Here is a 23049-nt window from a genome sequence, read left to right on the forward strand (position 1 = left end):
TGCGCGGGTCGCGTTTTGCCGCTTCCACGCATGCGCATGATGTCATTTTGAGCGTCTGCGCATGCGGCGAAACCCGGAAGTAACGCGCTCCGTTATTTCTGGGTTGCCGCAGAGTGCAACTCGAACACGCTCAACCTGAAGCACATTCAACTTGAGGTATGACTGTATGTAGAATAATATTTTGAAGTTTTATGACTTTTTGAAACCGGTATATAAGCTTTGTTCTAATGTGCCTCAGGGCAGTCTTTCTAACTAGCAGTTTGTTTGTTTTTCTTCTTTTTTTCCCCTCAGGAGTTTTAGTCACAGGAGGATTCAAAAGATGTGTGTGGAGGGTTTGCCCAGAGAAAAATGGCTCCCAAATGAGCCCCCTTTGATTGTTGCCACATATACTGGATTGAAGCAGACTTTTCTTTCTTGTATTAGGATGTTTGTGTGGTAAACCACCTTGGGGTGTTGAATGGTTACATTAAATTGCCTTAAACAAGTCAATAACTCAAAGGTGGGGAATGTTAGCGGTATGACTGAAGGTAACCTTCTTTCAGGTAAAGTTGTGTGGAAATGGGCAGATCAACCCTTTTTCTTACACCCAGGATTGTCAAGTGTGGCGCTCCTTGAATGTTGACCACAGAGGGAAGCTGAAGAAAATCTTCACTGGTGTAACTCAGAGGAAATACTCTCAAGGTTGTGAAATCTGCTTCTGCCTTGAAGTGGGTCAGGTGAGGATCCCAGTTACTGTATAGGGCTGATCCTTAAGATCACAAAAGAGCAGGATATTTACTAGCAGTTTGTTGAATCACTGGCACTTCATCTGCAAACATGCTTAGTCGTCCCTCAGTAAAAAGAAAACATTAACATTTTACATGTTACAGGATGTTGATTGTGCTCCCAGGACAGAGACCCCTGTTTGCCTAAAACCTGCTCAGTCTACTGGCAATTACATGTGGTTGTCCCACATGCTGCTCCATCCATATGTAATCTTGTGCCAGGAAAGGCCACTTTCCTGAAAGGGAGGTAGCCGAGTTGCCATTTTTCAGTATAAAAATAACTGGCTACATGGATTCTCCTGCGAAGGCAATTATGCACCTTCCAAAGGATTTCTACCGTGGATGTGTAATATAATTGTCCTCACTTTGTGTGAGCAGACATTACACACAGCCAGCATCTGGCTTGGATCTGTGACCAATATGGTAAAAGCTATGGCTTGGCTCGGTAACATGGGGGCAGAGGGAAAGGAGCAATTCTCAACTGAGGCAGAAGGCAGGGCATGAAGGAGGCAGAAAGCAAAGCTGAGGGAGAGGAAAAAGGCAGAAATTGTGGGCTTTTGACAGCTCTGGCTGGAGTTGTTTAGGCTGCAAGTAGCAGCTTGTCTCTGTTCAGGGTAATACTTCTTCTTCAGCAACATGCAGCACCTTAAAATATCTGACAATAGGATGCCCTTGTGCCATTAGTATTTGATATTTCAAAAACATGGTGCAGAGCAGAGTTAAGGCACAGATTAAATGACAATTTGAAAAAAAAAAAAACTTTGAAAGAGAAAGCCAATCCAAAATGAAGCAGTATTTCTACACTTTTTAAAAACTTTGGCTGTTAAGTAAGATCTCCAGAGTCAATCCTTTAAGTGAATCAGTAGTTGGGGAATCTTTAAAATTGACAAGTGTTGATTGTAATAACGATTGTAACGTAATACATTGCATTTTAATTCCTTCCCCTCCTTATTTTCCTGGGTTGTAGCTCAGTGAAGAGCCAGATCACATATGTTTGAACATCACTTACTGATTTGTTGCACCAAGCAATGACTTGCCTGTGTGCCATCCCAGGTTAAGAATGACAGAATATTTGTGCCACCCAATGGTAATTCAAGTACAATAATTTCCAATGGACACAGATCACACATTTTCCTTAGAATCATAATGTACTGCATAATCAATTTGAGAGAGATCATGTTGCAAGCAGCTGTGTGTAAATTAGATGTTTCCTTATTTCTCTTTTCCAGGGTCGAATGGTTCTTAGGCAGGTTCTTCTGTGTTTTATTGAGATTTTCTCTCCCTTTTACAGTCTCCTGCTGCAGCAGTGCTATCCTGATGACCACTAAAAGCAGGAATTACATTTTTGCATCTCCTTGCAATTTGTTATTTAAATTATCTGACCTCTATTGTTTTAACGAGCTTAACAGGATTATTTTTCCACTTGAACATTTTCTAATAGTAGGAAATTCCCCCTGAAAGATTACTTGTGTGCCGTCTTCCTATGTAGCACTATTAATGTTGATGACCAAAAGATGGCAGCACTATTTCCATTGTCATTGCCCTTCTGCTTTTCTGTATATATACTATTAAAGAAGAACCCAGATACAACAAAGCTCCCATCAATGACCAGCAAGAAGGGAGTAGCTAAACTTGTGAGTTGTGCATTTCAACTGCTTAGAGCACTTAGACCTATATATTGCTGGATAATGTATTAAAGACTTCATTTAATACAATTGCATGTTATGTTATATACAGAATTGTTGTACCAGCTTTTTTTATGGGTAAAATTAGTATGGAAAGAAAGAAAAAATTCTAGCAATTTTTCTTTAGTGGTCTACAATTCTCTTGTGAACCTATGATTGGACAAGTAATAACCATTTCACTTTTTAAAAGTCATTTTTGGGAACCTGTCACCCTCCATATGTTATGAGACTCCCATCATTCCTGACCATTCGTCATGCTGGCTGGGGCTGATGGGGAATCCAGCAACATCTGTAGTGCTACAGGTTATCCTCTCCTGCTTTTTAGAGGTTGCAGTTAGGTACAGATCTCTTCTACAAGTTTGATGTGGGCTTAATCTGAGCCAAGTCACCTGGGTGCTTGGTTTGCTGTGATGTTTCCAAGGGCTTCCCCAGGCACCCCCAATCTGCGGCCCTCCAGATGTTTTGGCCTACAACTCCCATGATCCCTAGCTAACAGGACCAGTAGTCAGGGATGATGGGAATTGTAGTCCAAAACATCTAGAGGGCCGAGGGTTGGCAATGCCTGGGCTACCCCAAGATAGTTTGCAACCTGAGGAAGAACTCGAAACAGAGCCCATCCTAAATCCAAAGCTGGTCAAATTGTTTTGGTACCTGATCCAGAAAATCCTGCAAGTGCCTTATCTTGTGATTAAAAAAATAATTATATTTGTTGTTGTTGCAGATGATGATGATGTAAAAATGCTTACCTTTCATGGGCCTCACACTGCATAAAGGGATGACTTGCCTCCCAACAAAGAAGACCTTCCAAAAAAGTATTCTAGAATGATTTCCAAATATTGATACTCTCCTGACCCCTTATAAAATGCAAAGAAGGACAGGGCTCTTGCACTGTTAATAATGGAAATTTTATCAGGAAGGTTTTTTCCTTGCCTGGCCTGACAATCTTATCTATTGTGTTTCCCTCTACTCTACAACTTTTAAATATACATGCACCCCATTATCTTTTACATTTGGTCATCCTAGCCCTTAACTATGGAGCAGTTCAATGTCATACATGTATTTCTACACATATGAAGACTTCAAATTAGTATAAGGTGATGGTTTTGCTTTCACTGTTCCCTCCCTGCAAATTGAGACCAGGGCTATACTTATCCATACCTTCCTCTCATGCATAATTTGCATTTTTAGAGAAACAATTTTAGAGAAACGGGGCGGGGGGAGTTATTGTTTCTTAAAAGTAATAACTAAAATCTTTCTAGTGTGGCTGATCAACCATTCCTTGCCCTCCCCTGGAGTCAGTGATAATAAAGCACATTATATTTGTTGAAAATTTGAGGACACTCTTGAGTAACGTGAAACACACTGTCCCACTGGGACTGAATGAACTTGTTTCCTTTGTAGCGTCAACCCCACTTGACCTGGGAGAGAAGCCATGATGATGAATGAATGCTGGCTTCCTAAATGGCAAAGCAAAACACTCACACTACTGCTCAGCTACCAGTTTGCTTTGCCACCATAGTTAGCATTAACAGCAGCAGATCTAACCTACATATGGAGTACCAAAGAACATTTCCAGAAGGCACTTCCTTATAGCTGCTTCTCTTGCCCACCCCCACCCCGGCTCCGTCGTCTTCTTTTTAAATCTAATTGAAAGATAGCGTCTCGAGGTGATGACAAAAAGGCATATATCTGACCAGCACTAGATAGGCTTTCCTCAGCTCCGGATATGACTTCTGTAATGCACAAAGCAGCAATAGAGTGTCAGCTCCGAAGCAAAGTTTACGATGTTTTTGAAGATTGTGTTAGTTCCTGTCAAAGTTAACTTAGAAAATGGCCACAGCATGGCACGGTATGTTGAGATGTTAGTTTATAGATCCTTGGTGGAGCTTGTTCCAGAATTGGTAATATATGGGATGTGGGAGATCAAACGAAAGGAAGGCTTTTTTTCTGTTTTATTAAAAAAATGATTAAAGAGTTGCACATGGTTTTGTTCCTTTTCTACCATGTTGATCAGACAAATGCCTAAGAAAGTAGCTGCTGACCTATGTATAACAAACAGGGAAAGAAGGAATAATGGGGCTCTATCAGGTTCTTGAGTCATTTTGGGGGAATCGAAGCTGGTGCTGTTCTTGCTACTTTGCCAAGCGCTTCCTAGTACCAGTTTCACTACTAATGCCCACCATTGCCTGGTAAGCCTACTTGAGGTCTTGCTGTGGTCACCTTGCCCATTGCCCCCTCCAACCCAATGTGAGTGCTGGTACCACTGAGATTCACTGTTCTGATTTTCTACGGATAGTTCAGTCCGCACAGCATGAGCACTGCTATTTTTCTAAGAAACGAAGAGGTGCCGGAACTCACCAGGGACACCTCCCTCGTTCTCTTACACACCTGAGAGATGCCAGAACTAAGTTCTGGCTAACGGGAAAAAAGCCCTGAGCATGGGATCAAGCCTCATATTAGGCAAAAGACTCCTGTATTGCAGGAGGTTGGACTAGATGACCATTGTAGCCCTTCCAATTCTACAATTTTATGATTCTATGCAATGCTATTTTTCAAGAAAAAGAGGTGCCGGAACTCACCACAAAGCCTCTCATAATGGCAATAGTATCCAGCTGTAAAAAAAAAGAAAAAAGCCCTGGTCCTATAAGCAGGCAAGGAAGAATAGCAGCAGCTTGTTTTCCCTCAGAGGTAGACAGAATCTGCAATTTGCAATCCAGTCAGCTGAAAAATAAAAGAGATTAAAATTGCTGGTAATTTAGTTATTTAAAATGATGGTATCTCACCTACTCAAGATAGCTAATAAGTCAAAATACCAAAACCATGGTCTGCATCCTCTGCTGTATATTTGCTCCTGCAACAGACTTCCTCTTTCTGCAAAGGAACCTCCTCTTCCTCTCCTGTACACAGCTCCACCCCCTAAGTGCCCTCAAAAGCAGCTACAGAGGGCTGGAGGACTCTCCGGAGAAGATAGGAGGTGTGGGGTGGAGAGAAAATGGAAGTCCTGTTGCACACTGGATTCCTCCCCGGAGAGTCCTCCAGCCCTCTGTAGAACTGCTTTTGAGGGCCACCTTAGGGGTGGTGGAGCTGTGTACAGGAGAAGGAAAGAGGGAGGTTCCTTTGACAGAAAGAGGAAGTCCTGTTGCAGGAGCAAATATACAGCAGAGGATGCAGACATGGTTTTGGTATTTTGATTATTAGCTATCTTGAGTAGGATACATCATTTTAAATAAATTAAATTACCAGCAATTTTAATCTCTTATTTAGCTGAGGATTGCAACTTGCAGATTCTGTCTACCTCTGAGGGAAAACCAAGCTGCTGCTATTCTTCAGGGCTTTTTTCTCTCAGCTGGCTCCTATTGCCATTCTAGAATGGTGAGGGTGTTGTGGTGAGTTGCGGCGCCTCTCTTTCTAGAAAAATAGCACTGAGCAAAATACTATATGAGTAAACAAGTCTGTTTAAAGCTTCGTGGCGATGTGTGTGGGGGATTAAACGCAGTGTGCCTGATACCTTTTAAGAGAGTTTAATGGATTCCCTAATGGTTGAGAAGGAACTGTAATTGGGGGGCCTATCTAGTAGTTGATTTCTGGATCTTGTCACTACAGGTAAGTAGACTGATTTTTATAGCCTATACAGTATTCCCGAGGGGAGGAAATTCTGAAGAAAAGGGTTCCAGGCGACTGAGCGTGTTCCATTTGGTTCACTTTGCTGGAATTACTGTGAACCAGTAACTGAAATCTACTCTAATGAAAAAGCTTTAGGGGCTCACTTCGCAGCTACCAGAACTGTAGGCGCTGTGGAGAATAGAAGATGGAAATCAAAGAAACCAAAACAGCTTTCCTTAAGCTTTCTTTCTGAATCAGTAACTTGCTTGTTTTTTTCCTGTTTTAATGCAGTGTGTGTTTGTCTCCATAAAATCATAGGCAATATAAAAATAGTGTGTGTGTGTGGGGGGGGGGTTTGGGGTGATATTCTCATCCTAAGTGTGAGGAAGAAAATCGATTATTAAAGGCCTCCACTGTCTCTTTATCAGAGAGAGAACAAATGTAAGCAGTGCAATGCTTAAAACGAGGAGAAGGCAGAAAGTAGGTCCCTTATTAAAAGTCTTCCCTCACCTTCCAAGTATCCCTATTTTCAGGGATTTACAGAAGCCACCCAGGTTTTTGATTTGATCCCGGAATGTCCTGCTTTTCCTTAGGATGGCCCTGTTTTCATCACAGAAATGTTGGAGGGTATGGAGTTATGCAACCCCTGAGTCAAGGAGATAAGTAAACTATAGAACCAGGCATCTGAAAACAGCCCTGTATAGGGGAAGTTTAGTTTTTTTTAAAAAATGTTTGTTGCTTTATTATGTTTTATATATATTAGAAGCCACCCAGAGTGACTGGGGCAACTCAGTCAGATGGGCGGGGTATAAATAATAAAAGTATTATTATTATTATTATTATTGAATAGGATATCCCTATTTTCATTGGAGAAATGTTGGAGTGTATGTTGGTTGCCTTAGATAAGCCATAATATTTCCACATTAGCCTTCTGTAAAAAAAAAAAATTGGGGGGGGGGCTGAGACAGTGTAGGTTGTAAGGAACTGGGGCCTTTAGGAGACGTTTGCTACAAGGACATCATTTTATTTTATTTTTCCCTGCGTGTCATCAAAATTAAGGAGTTAGCAGGAGTTCATAGATGCATTATTCGCCTTTCAGCCTCTGTTTTTTTTTTTACATTTATTAATGTGTAATTGTTTTGGTCTTCTCATTCTTGGCATGATCTGTCTGCTTTCAAGCATCTCGTGCAAATAGTTTCCCTGTTAACATATCTGAGCTTTTGATGTTTATTTGGGTAATCTGTTTAATAGAAAGAGCTGTATTTTTTCCCATCTGAAGAAAGCAGAATCTACCTCTGTTATTTCCCCCCTCCTCCTGTTCTTGCATCTATTTTTAACACCTTAAAAACATGCTAAATAGGAAACTGGAAGGATCAAACAAAAGTCACTTCATGGGAAAATAACAGTGTTAATAGAAAACTAGGAACAATCTAGATATAGCAGGTGTTAAGGTTGTTCACTGGGCCTTATCTTTCTCCCCATTTGAGCATGCTCATTATTGTTGTAATATTGATCATACACTTGTTTTAACAGTGTTTATATCGTGTTTGTGAGGGATGGGCAATACATGGTTGGCAGGCCTCAGAACAATTCCATGGAGCCAGCAGACACTTATTTGAAACTGAAAATCTTCACTTAACGAAATTGAGTGTGCAGTCCTGATGTATTCACAAATGTGAAAGCTCAATAATATATATATATTTTAAAAAATCTTCAATATATAGATATATCTAAATTAGAATCAGAGTATTGCAGAACAAGTGAAATAGCAACCCCTGCCATGTACATGAGAATGGTGTATATGTTATGTTAATTTAAAGCCACCAAATGAACAGAATTAATACACTTCACAAACATTTTGACTATCGTAATTTACACAGGTGTTTGATTTGCAAAACCCCACCGTCAAAAACTCTTGCTCATGCCAAATACATCTTCTTATCTCTTTAAAAATGGATTTGTTTGTCTTTGCCAGCTCTTAATGTGAAATTTGTGGCTGTTATCTTGTTTTTTACCCAAACAATATTTTGGCCAGTCGTTATTAAAGGGTATTCCTCCACCTGGCTCCAAGAAACAAAACAAAAAAATGGAGTATATATAGCCCCCACAACTTTCAAGCATGAGTGATAGTCGTTAATTTGGAAATAGGTGGTGACTATGAGCTTTCCATAGCCCTCACCCCACTGCTTCCTGGTTTACTTGAAGTTCTAGTAGCCTCCCAGAGCACATTGTCTGCTCAGACCACAGTTTCTCCCCTCTAACACCACCATGGTTTCTACACACATGACTTCCTGCTTGGCTGCCTGGTTTGCCTATGTGTGTGTTTGTATGATGAGTACACCAGCCAGCTGGCCATATTTTTCATCAGGGTGGCTGCAGCTGCAGTAATTGCTGTGTGGGGCGTGGCAGAAGGTAAAAATTGATGGGCTTCCTGTTGCAGCAAAGAATTTCTTCCCTTCTCTAAGCACTAGGTTGATCAGCAAATGTAGGTTTGTGAACTCAGACCAGGGAGGTCTCCTCAGCAGCAATAGCCTTGATAACCTCCTGCCAATTTGAAAATGGCACCGGAAGTTATTGTAAATGAGAAGATGATCATGAAGCATGTAAGTTCCTTTTCCCATTTCCTGCAAAATGTACAAAACAGGCTTCTGAGATCTTTGTAAAGTTGCTGCTTAGTAAAACTGGGATTGGGCTCCAAGGTCTATATCAAGTAGAGCCATGGATCCTAGGCGTGCTTGCATGGGAGTAAATTGCACTGTATTCAATAGGACTTCAGTATCCAAAGGGTCACACCCTAACCTACATTTCAGCCAGTTTAATCCATTTTAAAAATAGAAACTGATGAAATAAAAATGAATACAGTACAATATGCACCATGTCTTTTGCTCAAGGCAAGACTCCCAAGCTATGTGGAATCAAAGATTCCTCTCTGTTACACAAAAGAAGGGAGTCATCTCAGAGGAAGTCAGTGTTAGAAATAGAGGTGGCCACAAAACTGCAACAATTTATAATATAGCCATATTTTAAGACATTTGAAAAAGGTAATAAATAATAAATTTAATAGCCACCTGTGAAAGAATAGGGCTTTCAGCCATTTTGTGTTTGGTTTTTGGTTGTATAACTTGGGTTGTGTAAAACAGTTGCTTTTTGCTTTAGGGTGTTTTGTACAATTTGGTCTGATGCCTTGTTATTCATTCAGCACTTTTAATGCCACACCAGTATTGAGAGTAGGTTGAGCCAAGTCCAGATGATTAGAAGACTGACTAGCAGAGACAGCCTGATAAAAATAAAGATGCCCATTTAAGAAGAATGAGGGGTTTGGTCTGTCTAATGTTGTTCCCTCTCTTCCTACACATGGTGCAGGCTGCAGCACATAATCTCTATTTTTGTGATCTTGATATTGTTTTATTATTAGCTTTGTGCTCCATCCAAGGGTTTCTGGGCAGTATACATGAGACTATTCTTTTTGTCCTATACTAGGAGGTAGATTAAAATGAGAAGCACTATAGTTCAAAGTGAACGAATAAGCCTCATGGCTGAATGGAGATTTGAATCAAGAACCTCCAGTCCAAGTCCAATACTCTGACCATTGCACCACAGTGTCTTTCACTAGTTTTACTTTGCACTAGCTTTTCCAGATGATCAAACAAAATTTGAAGCTTTTATGTTACTCTACACTACATGCAATTTCTGCAAGTGTTGTATTTCCATAACGGAGCAGTAGAGATCATGGATTGAATGTAGGTTTGCTGTTTCATGAATGTAAGGACCCTTTTGATATGTGGAAGCGAGTTAGGTTCTAAGGAGGTTCCCATGACACAGAATGGATGCTCCCCAGTGCCACCTCCCACACTGTCTTGGAGGGCTCCCCAACCCTAGTCTAGAGTAAATATTTTTTTGCGGAGGGGGGCTTGGGAAGCATCTGGTTTGTAAGGTTCCAGTTATATGAGCAAATCTGTCTTATTCCTGAAATAGAAATTCATTTTTGTGTCTTCTGAGTAGTTACATAGAAAGGAATATATCTTACAGATTCAAGAGAATGGAGGGGAAAGTGAAAATAAGAAATATATATATGAGATGCCTTTGATGCAGGAGGTGATGGGGAGGTGTGCAAACAGCCATTGTTTTTGTACCTGAGAATTCCTCTATTGATAGAATAAAAAGAAAATTGCAGAGTAGTTCCGTGAATCTTCCAGGGCTCCAAAGGACTGAAGGGCTTCTCTCTAAATAAAGTGCTCCCTGCATTTCCTCCCTGGCTCTTTGAATATAAAATTTGATCAAGGGAAAAAAATGAACGTAATAGAAATCAGTTCTCATTTGCTGCTTTATTCATTTAATAAAATGGGCTGTTTGTGAATGGGCTTCCTTTGAAATGAACTATTTCCATGGTAAATGGGTGAGCATTTGAATAGACTGGAAGTGTGGAGAGATAGATAATGCTACTTGCAATGATGCCTATGATAGATGATGGCACATGTCAAATTTTAAATAAATTTAGTGCTCCTGAAATGTGCTAGATTGCCAGTGACTGAAATTACTCTATTTACCAAGCATGAACCACATAACTGCAGCAGTGCCTGGTTTTCCATGCCGACTTGTTTGCTGCTGTCGAATAAGGCAATGCAGAAGTGAAAGCAAACACACCGCAAAGGAAGCCAGACCACTGGTTCATTGCGCTCAGTATTCTCTTTGCTGATTGGCAGTGGCTCTCCAAGGTTTCCCAACCCTAGCATAGATTGAATCTAGGACCTTTTCCATGGAAAGCTTTTTAGAAAGGCAAAGGGACAACGCTTAGCATTAAAATAATATTCACTGAACATAGTGGTATTTATTGACTTCAAAGTCACGCCAACACTAACTTGCAAGCCAATTGCTGTTTATCATCTCTGGCAGCCATCAAGGAGCTTCATATACCTTCTTGAAAATCCAAGGTCATTATTTGTCCTGGGTTGGTAGCACCTTCAGAGACATTGAATAAAGGGGCAATCAGGATTGGGGCCATGCTGTGCCCCCTATGCCACAGTCTTTGTGAAAATCCCCATTGGAAGACACTCATTTCCCCATTGGAAGACACTTATTTCCAGTGTGAGAAATGGCAGCTTCAGTTGAGGAGTGATATTCATTGAGACTGCAATGTGTGTGGGTGTGGGTGTAAACCCCACTACTCTCACATACCACAGTCTCACTGCTGCTTTCCTGACCCTGATATTTATAAAAGTTAAAAACAAGAGATGTTAATTGTAAAAATGCAATGAACGTCATGCCCATATTGGTCCTCAGAAACAGCTGGAAATCTGTAAAGTCCTTGCATTCTTTTATACCTGAGCACTATATGTGCAATTAGCAAATAATCTTAAGAACGGGATGTGATCAGCCTTTTTTTTTGTATTCTCTGGGTCATGACAACTCAAGTAGGTTATACGTTGCTCTTGCTTCCAAGATATTGAAGAAAACAAACATAGCAACAGAGTGAATGATAGAGAAAGGGATTGTCTATATAATTCTGATGGCTGAAATACACACCCCTTGTAACTTTGAAATTATTAACTGTGTGGATAATTGGTTGTTTTTGCAAATTTAATTGTTTTAATAGTGGTGGTTTGCAACTCCTGGGCTCCTTTGGGATAGAAATTTAACAAATAAAATACTTGTTTATTATGAATCAGATTGAAATTAGGGATTAGGCATGTGAAAAATCTTGATTTTATAAAAATGAAATCCTAACTGTCCCCCACCATTAGTGGGGCTTTGCAGAGTGTTGAAACCACTGGTACATTCATTGCCTAGGTCAGGCATAGGCAAACTCCGTCCTCCAGCTGTTTTGGGACTACAACTCCCATCATTCCTAGCTAACAGGACCAGTGGTCAGGGATGATGGGAGGTGTAGTTCCAAAACATCTAGAGGGCCGAATTTGCCTATGCCTGGCCTAGCCACTTATAGTTCCTGTGAGGAGACAGGACAATTGGGACCAGTCCCTGTGACATCTCCAGACTGGTGCACTAGTTGAGTTTGAACTGTGCCCATTGCCAGCTGCCAATGGCTGTGAGATTGGCTTTGGATACAACAGATTGGAGGCCAGCACAGCCTCTCCCCACCCTTCCTTTCTTTTTGGGGCTTTTTGCTGGGTTTTCCCCAATGAGGATATCAACAGCAGGCCTCCTGGCTATTTGGTGGCCAGCAGGAGGCTGACTCACTTGTCAGAGCTGAGCTGAGGGACACCTCCACTCAATCTAAGCCTCACATAGCTCAGCCTAAGAAGGATTTGGATTGCCCTTTAAATCTATTTCCCCAGCCTTGAGCAGTCGATAGTTGCAGAAAATCCTTCTGTCTGTTCAGAGTCTAGTTGTTTTCGTTTAAGCAGCCATTCCTTCAGTATAATTAATTGTCTTCATCAGCTAAAGGTACTGGGTGTCACTTGTGTGCATTTTGTTTAATAGTTTTTATGGTCAGTCCTGCACAGTGTAAGGATGCATTTTGCTGCATGCAGAAAGGGGTTGAAATGTCACAAGGATGAAACCACTCACAGTGGAAGGTTTTATGGTTGTGATTTTATCTTTGAGGTCAGTGGGACTTACTCCCAGGTAAGCGAATTAGGAAGATTTGCAGCTTCGTGGACTTGAATGCTTTTGGCTTTGGGTATGCGTGTGGCAGTGCTGCCGTATCTCGAGTTTCATAGTCTTAAAACTTAACCACTTAAAGTTCTCCCTCCTCTCCGCTCATCGCGAGGATGACAACGGCATCACTAGAATGCCGACACAATAAATGCACGGGTAGCAGGTTTAGCAAAAAAATATAAATGGATTACGGAAGCCACATAGCTGTTTTGGCACACCACAACAGTTTAACAAAACTGCAGCATTTGAGCTGAACTCTGCTTTTAATAGACTTCTGCACTGGCCCTTATGGGTACTACCAATTTGTTTCTTTGGAGGGCATCTGAAGCCCATCAGATGTTAATAGTGTTCAGTCACAGCTGAGGTAGGCTGGCTATGAACCAATGATCCAGAGGCAAAAAGCTTCTGTGGCCCATCACCAATCTCCCTGCGCCACCCAGTCTCCTGCAGTCCACTCATCTTTCTGGTCTCATAGCTCTCATAAGTTAATCTTTCTTCTCCTGTGTCTAATGTGATAATCTTTCTTCTCCTACATATCTGCCTTTGACTTCCTTGACAGTAAGGCTGACAAACACCCTCAGTAGTCCCCCCCTCCCTTTGTTGCACAGAAGTATTAGTCAGGAGTACAGTTTGAAGTAAAATGGATATCTAAAAATAAAAAGACATGTGCAGGAACCGTTTTCACGCGTTCAGCTGAATGCCGAAGGCACATGCTGATGCTCAAGTGTGGCTAATGAGAGTGGTTCCACCCTCCTCGTTCATTCATTGAATTCATGAGAGGTTTTGTGAATAAGGCTTATATTTTTTAGAGTTCTGTGGAGTTTTTAATATAATTTTCTTGTGTTAGTTATGATATATAACTGAATTGAATTATGATTATCAGTTGGATTGTTTTGAAAAATTATTCTTATACCATACTATGTACAGAATGGTACCTTGGTTTAAGAACAGCTTAGTTTATGAACAACTTGGATTAAGAACGCTGCAAACCCAGAAGTAGGTGTTTTGGTGTGTGAACTTTGCCTTGGAAGCAGAACATGTTTCACTTCCTGTTGAGTGTGTTCCTTTTGTAAATTGAGTCCCTCGCTGTTATGGGAAAGCACACCTTGGTTTAAGAACGGATTTCTCTCGAATTGATTAAGTTTGTAAACCAAGTTACCACTGTACTGCTTTTATTGCTGCTATTACCAGTTTTTGTTGAAACATTTTTTTATTTGGATGAATTATTATAATAGTTGATTTTGAGTGGTTGTCATGAACTGAATTACTAAATTTATTTGAAATGCTGATGTTGGTGTTTGTTACAGATTGCTGTTTGTTACTGAAGTTCTTCCTTCATTTTTTTTCTTTCTTCTCCATACCTCAATAATCCTCTCTGCTTCTGATCAACATGTGAGGAATGGTTATTGATCAATCAATTTCTGTACCACCTTTCAACAGTCAAATCACACTTTCAGCCATGGTGCCCCATTGGAGGAATTTCCTTCCCAAGGAAGCTTGTCTGGCACACACTCTCATTATATTTTAGGCATCAGGCAAAGTATCCTATAATTGCATCCTATCCTTCAGTGTATAATCTCAGGGTGGTTTACCATACATCACAACACATAAAAAAACACCAAGTAACATTTGCACGATTGTATAACCCCTCAAAATCCAGAGAGCAGCTCCCTTCGTTTAACAACATTCTGAAATACAGATTCCTGCTATTCCTTAAAGACCAAGCTCCCATCTGGGGCATTTTTACCTCTCACCTTTTCTCAGTTTGAGAAAATTCTTATTTAACATCACCTTGGCTTGAGCAAAAGACAGCTAAAATGCTACTCTCATCCTTGAGCTGTGACAGGAGCAGCATCACAAGGAGAAAACCATTTGCAGCCATCCTTACTGACACTGAAACATCACATGCAACGGCCTGGTTTGAATATTCCGCTCCTGGGACAACAGCTAGCCTTAGTGTCATGACTGGATGATGCGTTTGGGGACAGGATGTTCCTTCTGGTTCAGAAGGTTCAGAGCCTGGTCCTTTGTCACTATTCCATGCACCAAGGCATGGGAGTGAAAGTAGCAAAGTTCTCTTCCCTTCTAATGCACTGATTGCTAGTGCTGTTCTTAACCTTTTCTCCGGTTGCTTCCAGATTGATCTGTTTATTGAGCGTTACTCCTGATTTGTTTGCACAAAATTTGCATGGATTTTATATTATACCACTGTCAAGTGGTAGTTATCCCACACTCTAAAATACATTTCTCCATTACTTTTTCCTTTTACTGTAAAAAGTCATTTTTTAAAAAACCACATTTGTTGCACATGAGTGCTGTAGTGCTGTTTATCACAATGTACCACTTTTTGGGGGTTGGTTATGAAGGTGCACTTTATTGCACAAAGGGCGTATATTAAATGGGTGAAAGATATGCTCTAAAGTGCTGACAGACTGAAAGTAACCACTGGAAGTGACTAGTTTGCATACGTGCCGCCTCTCTGCAGATATTTACTCCTGTTCAACCGTGGTGGGGCACAACACTGGAGGGTGGCATTCTCCCCCACATAATTATTAATTGCCAGGAGTGACTGCTCAAATATGACTACAGTGGTTCTGAAAAGTCTGAAAATGGGACAGTATTACATCTAGCTGTCAAAACCTGTCCTATAAAGTTCACATCACAATAGAGGCCAGCACTCTAGCATATGGCAAGAAAGAGATGTACAAATAAGTTGTCATATTTTTCTTGTAATCAGTGTGGACCATGGATGACATGGATTAAAAGTTTCTAGAATGGGATAATGACTCTGGGAGGCATAGCATTCTACTCAGTTAGCTAATGAAAATCTGATATTCCATTTCTTCTTTGCTCTGTTGCATTACAGCACATGATTTATCTGTTCAGGAACAGTTTACCACTTATCTTTACAGTTTGTAATACTGCCGTAGGGAATAAACATTTTATTTCTGCAAACAATCCCCAGAAATAGATTTTTTGTTGTTACTGTTACTGAAAGCCGTTTGTTTTTAATAATACACATTGAATTTTAGAGCCTGATTCCTTATGGAACCATAAAATGCAAGCCAATCTCAGCATCTGACTTCCTCTCTTTGTCAACTTTTTACCAGATGTGCTGGATTGTCTGCATGATCAGCTTCTGAAAACAAAGTACAGTGTTAAGAACATAAAAAATTGGATTGCTAGTGCATTGAGCCCAACACCCTGTGGCAAGCCAGATGCTGTCATAAGTTTTCAAGAATGGTATGATGGGAAAAGCCACTATTTTATCCCTAGCATGTGTTATTCAAGGTACACTGCCTTTGAACATGGAGTCTCCATTTTGGGGCTGTTATGTTACAGGCTTGTAGAAGTACATTGGGAATTTGATGAAAAATTATGTTTTCTTTGTAGAGAGGAGTGATAGATGTTGCTTATTATCTATTGCTGTTAGTTATTAGTAACATGTAAAAGGAGGTGAGAACTCCCACAATGGTCTGGATTCGAATTCAGGTTTCCCAGTTTAGCCTTCACAACAATTAATAATTTTGGTTTCTTGTGTAGTGAGAAAGTATATTAATTCTACATGAAGGTCTAATACTTCACAGAATCATAGAATTGTAGAGTTAGAACGGACCTGAAGTGTCATCTAGTCCAATGTCCCATCATTCCTGACCACTGGTCTTGCTAGCTAGGGATGATGGGAGTTGTAGTGCAAAAACAGCTGGAGACCCAAGGTTGGGAAACACTGATCTAGTCCAACCACCTGCAATGCAGCAATCACAGCTAAAGAATCCCTGACAGATGACCAGCCAACCTCTGTTTCCAAACCTTCATTGAAGGACAATCCACCACCTTCCAAGGCAGTCTGTTCCACTGTTGAACAGTTCTTACCACCAGAAAGTTCTTCCTGATGTTTAGTAAGAATCTCATTTCTTGCCCTTAAAGGTATACACTGGAGATGTAGCTACCCCTTCATATCAGCTTTCTGCTCTAGTATTTACAAGAGTAGAAGGGAACATCCGCCAAACAGCTGGAATGGTGCAGTGCCAGAGGTTACTTTGCTAACTCTACAGCCTTCCATAGCCCTTGCCTCTAGTGTGAACTGGCCAGAAATCAACAAGTGATTGGTGTACATGCTCTTACTTAGCATTACAACAGCTAAATGTAGATGCAATGTGTAGATTTGCTCTGTGTGTTTTCTGTTCTGCAACAGAGGAAAAGCTTGGGGTCAAGGAAGAGGGTGCAGGGAATGTTTCACTCCGCAGTTCTTCTGCATTTTTACCTGGAAGTAAAATCTCATTGCCATGGGTCTTACTTCCAAGCACGTATGCACAAGACCTCAGCCTTAAAGCAATAATATCCCAGCAGGTGGTGTTGAATTTTATGGCTTCTAAAAATCCAATGGCTTTATATTTATTTTTATATCTCGCACCTCCTGCAAAACTTCTTTCTTTTGTCCTCATTGATCATTTCAGCTGCTGATCCATCTCTTCATCCTTTTTCCAGCAGCACTCTTGCTACTGCCAGGATTACTGCTTCTGTGGCCTAAACTGACCAGAATTGGATACATGTTACTGACCGCTTTGGATTGCAGGTTGCTAAAGTGTGTCACTGCTTTGTTGGCATCCTTCTGAAGAAATTGATCCTAACTTGTCCAACATAACACGTATTGCCCTTTGCTCCCCTTGCCTCTCACATTTCCCTACAAAACACCTCTGCTTTGATCACCTTGCATATCCCCTTCCATTTTCCCCACTAATTTCCTTTTTGTCTCTGCCTTACACTTCAAGCTTAATACTCTCACTTTTTAAGACCTTGTAGAATTGATTGCTGCCTACAAAGTGGTGCTTGTTCCTAGTTGCATGATATGCTTCTCTCCCATTCTTTTCAACGTAACATCTCCTTTGTTTCCACCTCCTTCCTTTCCCGTGACATTTCCCTCTCTGTGTTGTCTGTCCTTGAGTCTTCTTCTATCCCAACCTTTCTGTCTGCCTCGTGGGAGGCTAGATGGAAAACTTTGAACAATCTAGTTCTAATATAGATGTCTTAATGGACCGACAAAGGATATATTCTGGTTGTGCATAGACTTGGTAATTTAGCACTCGGATGCATTGCATATGAGACTCGGAGCAGCCAGATACTGTAGAGAAGTGAAGGATGGTGCGGAGGCATGTAAATGAATAATAATTCCACTGTTCCACGTACTTTAAACTCTGGCTGTTTAACTATTAATATTCTAGGTTTATATGATAAGATAAATTGGTACCACTTAGAATACATAATGGGCTTACTTGAGGTGTTTACTGCTGGGAGCTAGGATTTAGAATGCATTTTAGGTTCACTTCCAAGGTTTAAAGGGCCTCAGACACACACTTCTCTTGAAATTAAGATTATTTGTGGGGTTTGATTTTTGTTCCCCATACTTGGTATCCCTTTCCAGTTGTAATAATGTTATCAGTGCATGTATTTAGACAGATTATTTTGCAGCATTTGGCTGTAAGGACCTTTGTGATTTACTGGAAGGTTCTGCTAATTCATTTACATACAAAATGAGATTCTTTGCTACCACATTTAAACTTTTTTAACAGTCATTAGTATTACTTTGTGCTGCACTTATAAATGAACAGAAGAAAAGTTGAACTACAGAAGGCAACCCTGTTTAAACCGCAAGCCTCTCTTTGTGCCGAGGAAGACACTGGCTTTCAGTAAAGTCGTAGTACTAAGGAGAGATCAGAGGATCCTTTAATCCAGATCTGTTCCTTTATGCAGAGTAATAATGCTCTCTTCCCTTGTCTTCTATCCCATCTGACTGTCTTGAATCTGACAGCACTGAATATCCATGTGTAGGCATAACAGTCTTAGGTGTGCCCAAGCCTGGATGATTTAGTCAGTATTCCAGATGAAATTTGAGATGATCCTAGATAAAATCCAGGAATCGGATGCTTGATATGGGCCCCATTATTTGGGATTTTATGGATTTATGCATTAAGGACATGATGCCTGCTTGTGAATTGACCTCCGGTAGTGTTGAAGTGCAGGATGTACTTGTGAGAAGGGGAGACATGGTCTTGTTTCCCACCATATGTAGGGGAGTGGTGCTGGGGGAAAGCTAAGATTTAATCCAACCCATAGGCATCTATATGTGGGGATGAGGAAGACAGACAGAAGTGGTTTGGAAAGCTTTTACTGTAGCTGCGGTGAAACATACAGGCTGCTTTTCTTTTTAAAACCTGTTCAGCCAGGTGATTCGATGCAATAAAAATGTGCAAAAATACCTTCGGCTGCTTTATTGTCCTCCCCCCCAAGTAATGACCTTTTTATTTGATTTCCGCCAAATTGAAAAGGAAAGTATTACAAAATGGTTTACAGATTGTATTCATTGCAGGTAAGATTGAAATGAGGTTGGAAATGTAGTGCCTGAGGAGCTGAATTTCCTTTAATGTTGGTGCATTTAGAAAAACAATTTAATTCTTGTGGGGAATCTGTTTTGAACGTTATTCAAGATACTGCTTGTGGTTGGCTCCAGATGAAATTTCACTTGACTATGTAAGCAGTATTTTGGATGTGGAACTATTTGTATTAACTGTCAGCTGCTGTGATCCACTTTGTCAGTTAGTGTTTCTGGGGGGTGGCGGGTGGCGGGTGGGACAGGATAAAATTATACTAAACAAAGGATGAATTTGTTAATCCCTATTTGTTAACTCTTAATTAAGCAGGGATTGAAGAACAAAATGTGAAGTTTTCTGGGTCCTAGGCCGTGCACATGAATTGTAAGAGTATAAAATGTCACTGACAAAATGAACTGACAAATTTAAGTGCAACTTTGTGAAGGAAAGGAAAGACTTTGTAATTATTCAGTTTTGAGAGATATTGGAGTGGAGTGATTTAGGATGGGCTTTCATAGGAAACCCAAGTTAAAATGCCCCTCCCTCCACCATTTATTTATTTATTTATTTATTTATATGATTGATTGATTGATTGATTGATATACTGTCCTTCATCATAAGCCCTCAGGGCAGTTCACAGAACCATAAAGTTCCATCAGTGGTCACTTTCCCCTTACAAGATTCACGTGAGCAGAAGATTACAGAATTCCCTATAAACTGCCCTGAGTTCCAAATGCAACTGTGATGAATTTGTTGGAATCTGTCTGTCTCAAGAAACAATGGAGCGCAAAGGTGTAAGAGACAATGGAGGTGAAGTCAAACTGCTGACTGCAGAGACCAATTCTGTCCACTGTTGTACAGCGACCGCATTTGCATGCCATATTAAACCATAGTTTAGTGGAACCTGAGCAAGCAAAAAGCAAGCCACAGCAAGCCTTAGGTTTGTGCACTCCCCTGGGAAGATGAGCTCAGAAAGTGGATAGAGAGAAGCTTTTCTCCCTATTTTATAACCCAGGGCCATCTAGTGAGGTTGGCTGGTTTCAAGACACACAAAGGAAGGTACTTCTTTACACCACACATAGTTCATAGAATCTTAAAAGTTGGAAGGGACCCAAGTAAGAGCTGTTTATCAGCGGAACAGTTTCCCTTGGGAGTTTGTAGACTCTCCTTCCTTGGAAGTTTTTAAGCAGAGGTTGGATGGCCATCTGTCATGGATGCTTTCGCTGGGATTCCTGCATTTCAGGGGCTTGTACTAGATGACCCTTTGGGTCCCTTCCAACCCTTCAATTATATGATTTTATGAAAACAAGTACAATAATCCCCACATTTGAATGCAGCCAAAGTCCAACCGCTTATGCTTTCTGGAAGTACTGTAAGATGTCCTAATACGAGTTATATTTTAGCAGACAGAGTTTAGCAGGTTTGTGAGACACACACACCAGTTAATGCCCCTATTCACATGTGAATATTGACAATCCCATTTGAATTTTTATGAGTGTCTGAAAACTCAATAGCGCTGATGAATGTTGCCTTCACCCAAATGTAATCATGAGCATTAACTCAAATATGTCTAAAAACTGGGGGGAAATATATATCTTTGTTTGGGTCTCATATAATTCACCTAGTGTTGATCACATTCATATGTGCAAATTGACATTCACCAAATTTTGGACATAAATTGCAACATATATGTAGAGTGGGTGGAATCTTTTTGTTTGTTGGTTTGTTTTTTGAATATTTTATTAGTTGAATATAAGAACAACATATAATCAAATACAAACAATCAAATACAGTTTTCCCCTACCCCCCCCCAAAATCCCCAACTATATCCAGGTAATTACATTGGTAATATAATAAAATAAAAAAGTATTTCTACAGTTGCTGGTTTAAAAAATGTCATTCTTTTTTTTTAAAGAACTATATATGACTTGCCTTAAAGAGTGGGATTTTGGGAAGGGGCAGGACAAAAATTGGAAATAAAAGAAATAAATGAAAGCTTTGAAAATCACTTATCAGACGTAATAAGTTTCCCAGCTGCCCAGGAATTAGTCTGGTGAATTTACACATGCTGCACATGTCTCTCACTGCTGATTTTACATGTCTTGCAACTGACATTCCACTTACTACTAAAAAGTGTGCTTGTGGAGTTTTGTTCCTGAAATCCTTTGGTCTGACTCCTGTGAGTCTTGAGTGTCATTCCAGCTCCAGTAACTAATGCGGGTAGCACAGGTAGATGGATCTGACAGGACTGAGAACTAACAGCGTGTCAGACGCTTTTCTCCAATGAAGGCTATAGATCAGACCTAGGAATCTGCTGGAGCCGAAGAGGGTGACAAGGGAATAACATCCCTTTCTCTTCCATCGACAGGGGTAATAACTCCTGGCTCTCTAGGGACAGATTGTAAAAGCCAATAGCTAGGAACTATGAAGCAGGGAGGGCAGAAGAATTGAAAATTAAAGAGGGAGTGAAAATTTGGTGTAAGGCTTTAGTGAGAGGTTGGAATAAAACATCAAATGTCACTCGTTTAATTGCCTTATTGTTGATGTAGGGGGGTCTTGAAATTTTAATTTTTATGACTTTAAACAGTCTAGTTAAAATGATTAAATAACACACACTGTATTTGTGGGTAGGTCAACTACACACACACACACACACACACACACACACACACACACGTGTTTTACATATTTGGATAGCTTTTGTGTACTCTGTTTCATTGCTTTTTGAAATAGTGAAAAAAGGGTTTAGAAAAACCCCCCACTAAAAATGTTAAGAGCTATTGCAAAAATGTAAATGCAGAAGTTAATGAATGTACAATTTCTCTCTTTCTCTGGCTCTCTGTATGCATATGAGCACTGCGACATAGCATGCTCTGTGTATGCAGTATATAGTGCGTTAAATGTATTTAAAAGGTATTCCCATATTTTATTCATATTAGTAAAAGCATATATTTTACTTTGATTTCAGAGAAGCTACATAAATTCAAACCCGTTAAACTTTAGCCTGGATATTTATTTATTTATTGTTTACGATCTTTGTGTGTGTACACAAATCACAGCCCAAGGGAGTGATTTTATTTATTTCTACAGTAGTTGATGCAATCACAAAGTTTTTAAGATACAGCCGTCAAACCACCTATTGGTTTAAATGTGGTTAGTCCATAGCAGGTTGTTTGAGCTTTTCAGCTTAACTCGGTTTAGGATCTCATCCTTGGATTGCAATTCTTGCAGATACTAATTTGGAAGTAAGCTTCTCTTCAAGAACTCGGGTAGGATTTTCAGCATTAGGTTATCATCCTGGGGCTCAGGGTAGTATATGTGAAAAACAACTGCATAATTAAAACAGCCCAAGTATTTAGCCTACTGAGAGGTCTTTATTGTGTTTTGTTCTTCACAATGAAACAATATTAAGAGATTTTACAGAACTGGCTGCAATAGTGAACAGACTTTCTCTGGTGCAATCCCATATCTTTTAGAACAATTTATTCTAGAGTAAATGATTGCCACGGCATGTGTTTGCACATGGAACAGAAAGGCAGAACAAAGCAGCAATAATAGATCTGGCTTTGCCAACACCAGTAGCTGCAAAGTAGCTTTTAAGAAGTGATGTGCTCAAAGGTTATCTTTGTTATATGAGATGTACTTACTTAGTTTTTAAAGTGCGACTGGTGTTTAGTTAAATCTTTTACAGACTCAGTTCACTGAAGGTGACAGAAGTACTCACTTGAGCTCAATGAGAAGTAGACATGACAGTAAATTTTTCAGTCCCAGACAGGGGATCTTGTTATAGGAGTCAGTATGGGGGTCAGGGCAGAGCCTGTTGATGATTGAGGAAAAGAGAAGTAAATTCATTCTGCTCCAGGCACTTTGTCAAGTGCCAGTAGCTTACCATTGAGAACTAGTCACCCGTTCGAGTCTTACAGCCCTAGAGGTCACTCATTTGATATAAATCATAGCACTGCATAGGCTCAGCAACCCATTGCCATTCAGGATGAAAATAAAAAAGAGGAATGC

General features: G+C 40.2%; 1 long non-coding RNA gene across 24 annotated transcripts in view; it reads left to right on the forward strand.

Moving 5' to 3' along the window:
- LOC310847528 overlaps positions 1-23049 on the forward strand; it is a 181251-nt gene that overhangs the window by 50632 nt on the left and 107570 nt on the right. Inside the window, exons 1-3 of one of the 24 annotated variants that reach the window (XR_014565848.1) lie at positions 5948-6052; positions 7586-7707; positions 8533-8655. The exons of 11 other annotated variants lie outside the window; for them this stretch is intronic. This is a non-coding gene — a long non-coding RNA (uncharacterized lncRNA). Of the gene's footprint in view, positions 1-5947; positions 6053-6075; positions 6310-6415; positions 6533-7585; positions 7708-8041; positions 8656-15782; positions 15911-23049 lie in introns of those variants that run through there. 12 more of the 24 variants (XR_014565851.1, XR_014565852.1, XR_014565853.1 and 9 more) reach the window with 12 other exon arrangements.

This window comes from Podarcis gaigeae (assembly GCF_964106915.1).
Source record: "Podarcis gaigeae genome assembly, chromosome: 6".
NCBI lineage: Eukaryota > Metazoa > Chordata > Lepidosauria > Squamata > Lacertidae > Podarcis > Podarcis gaigeae.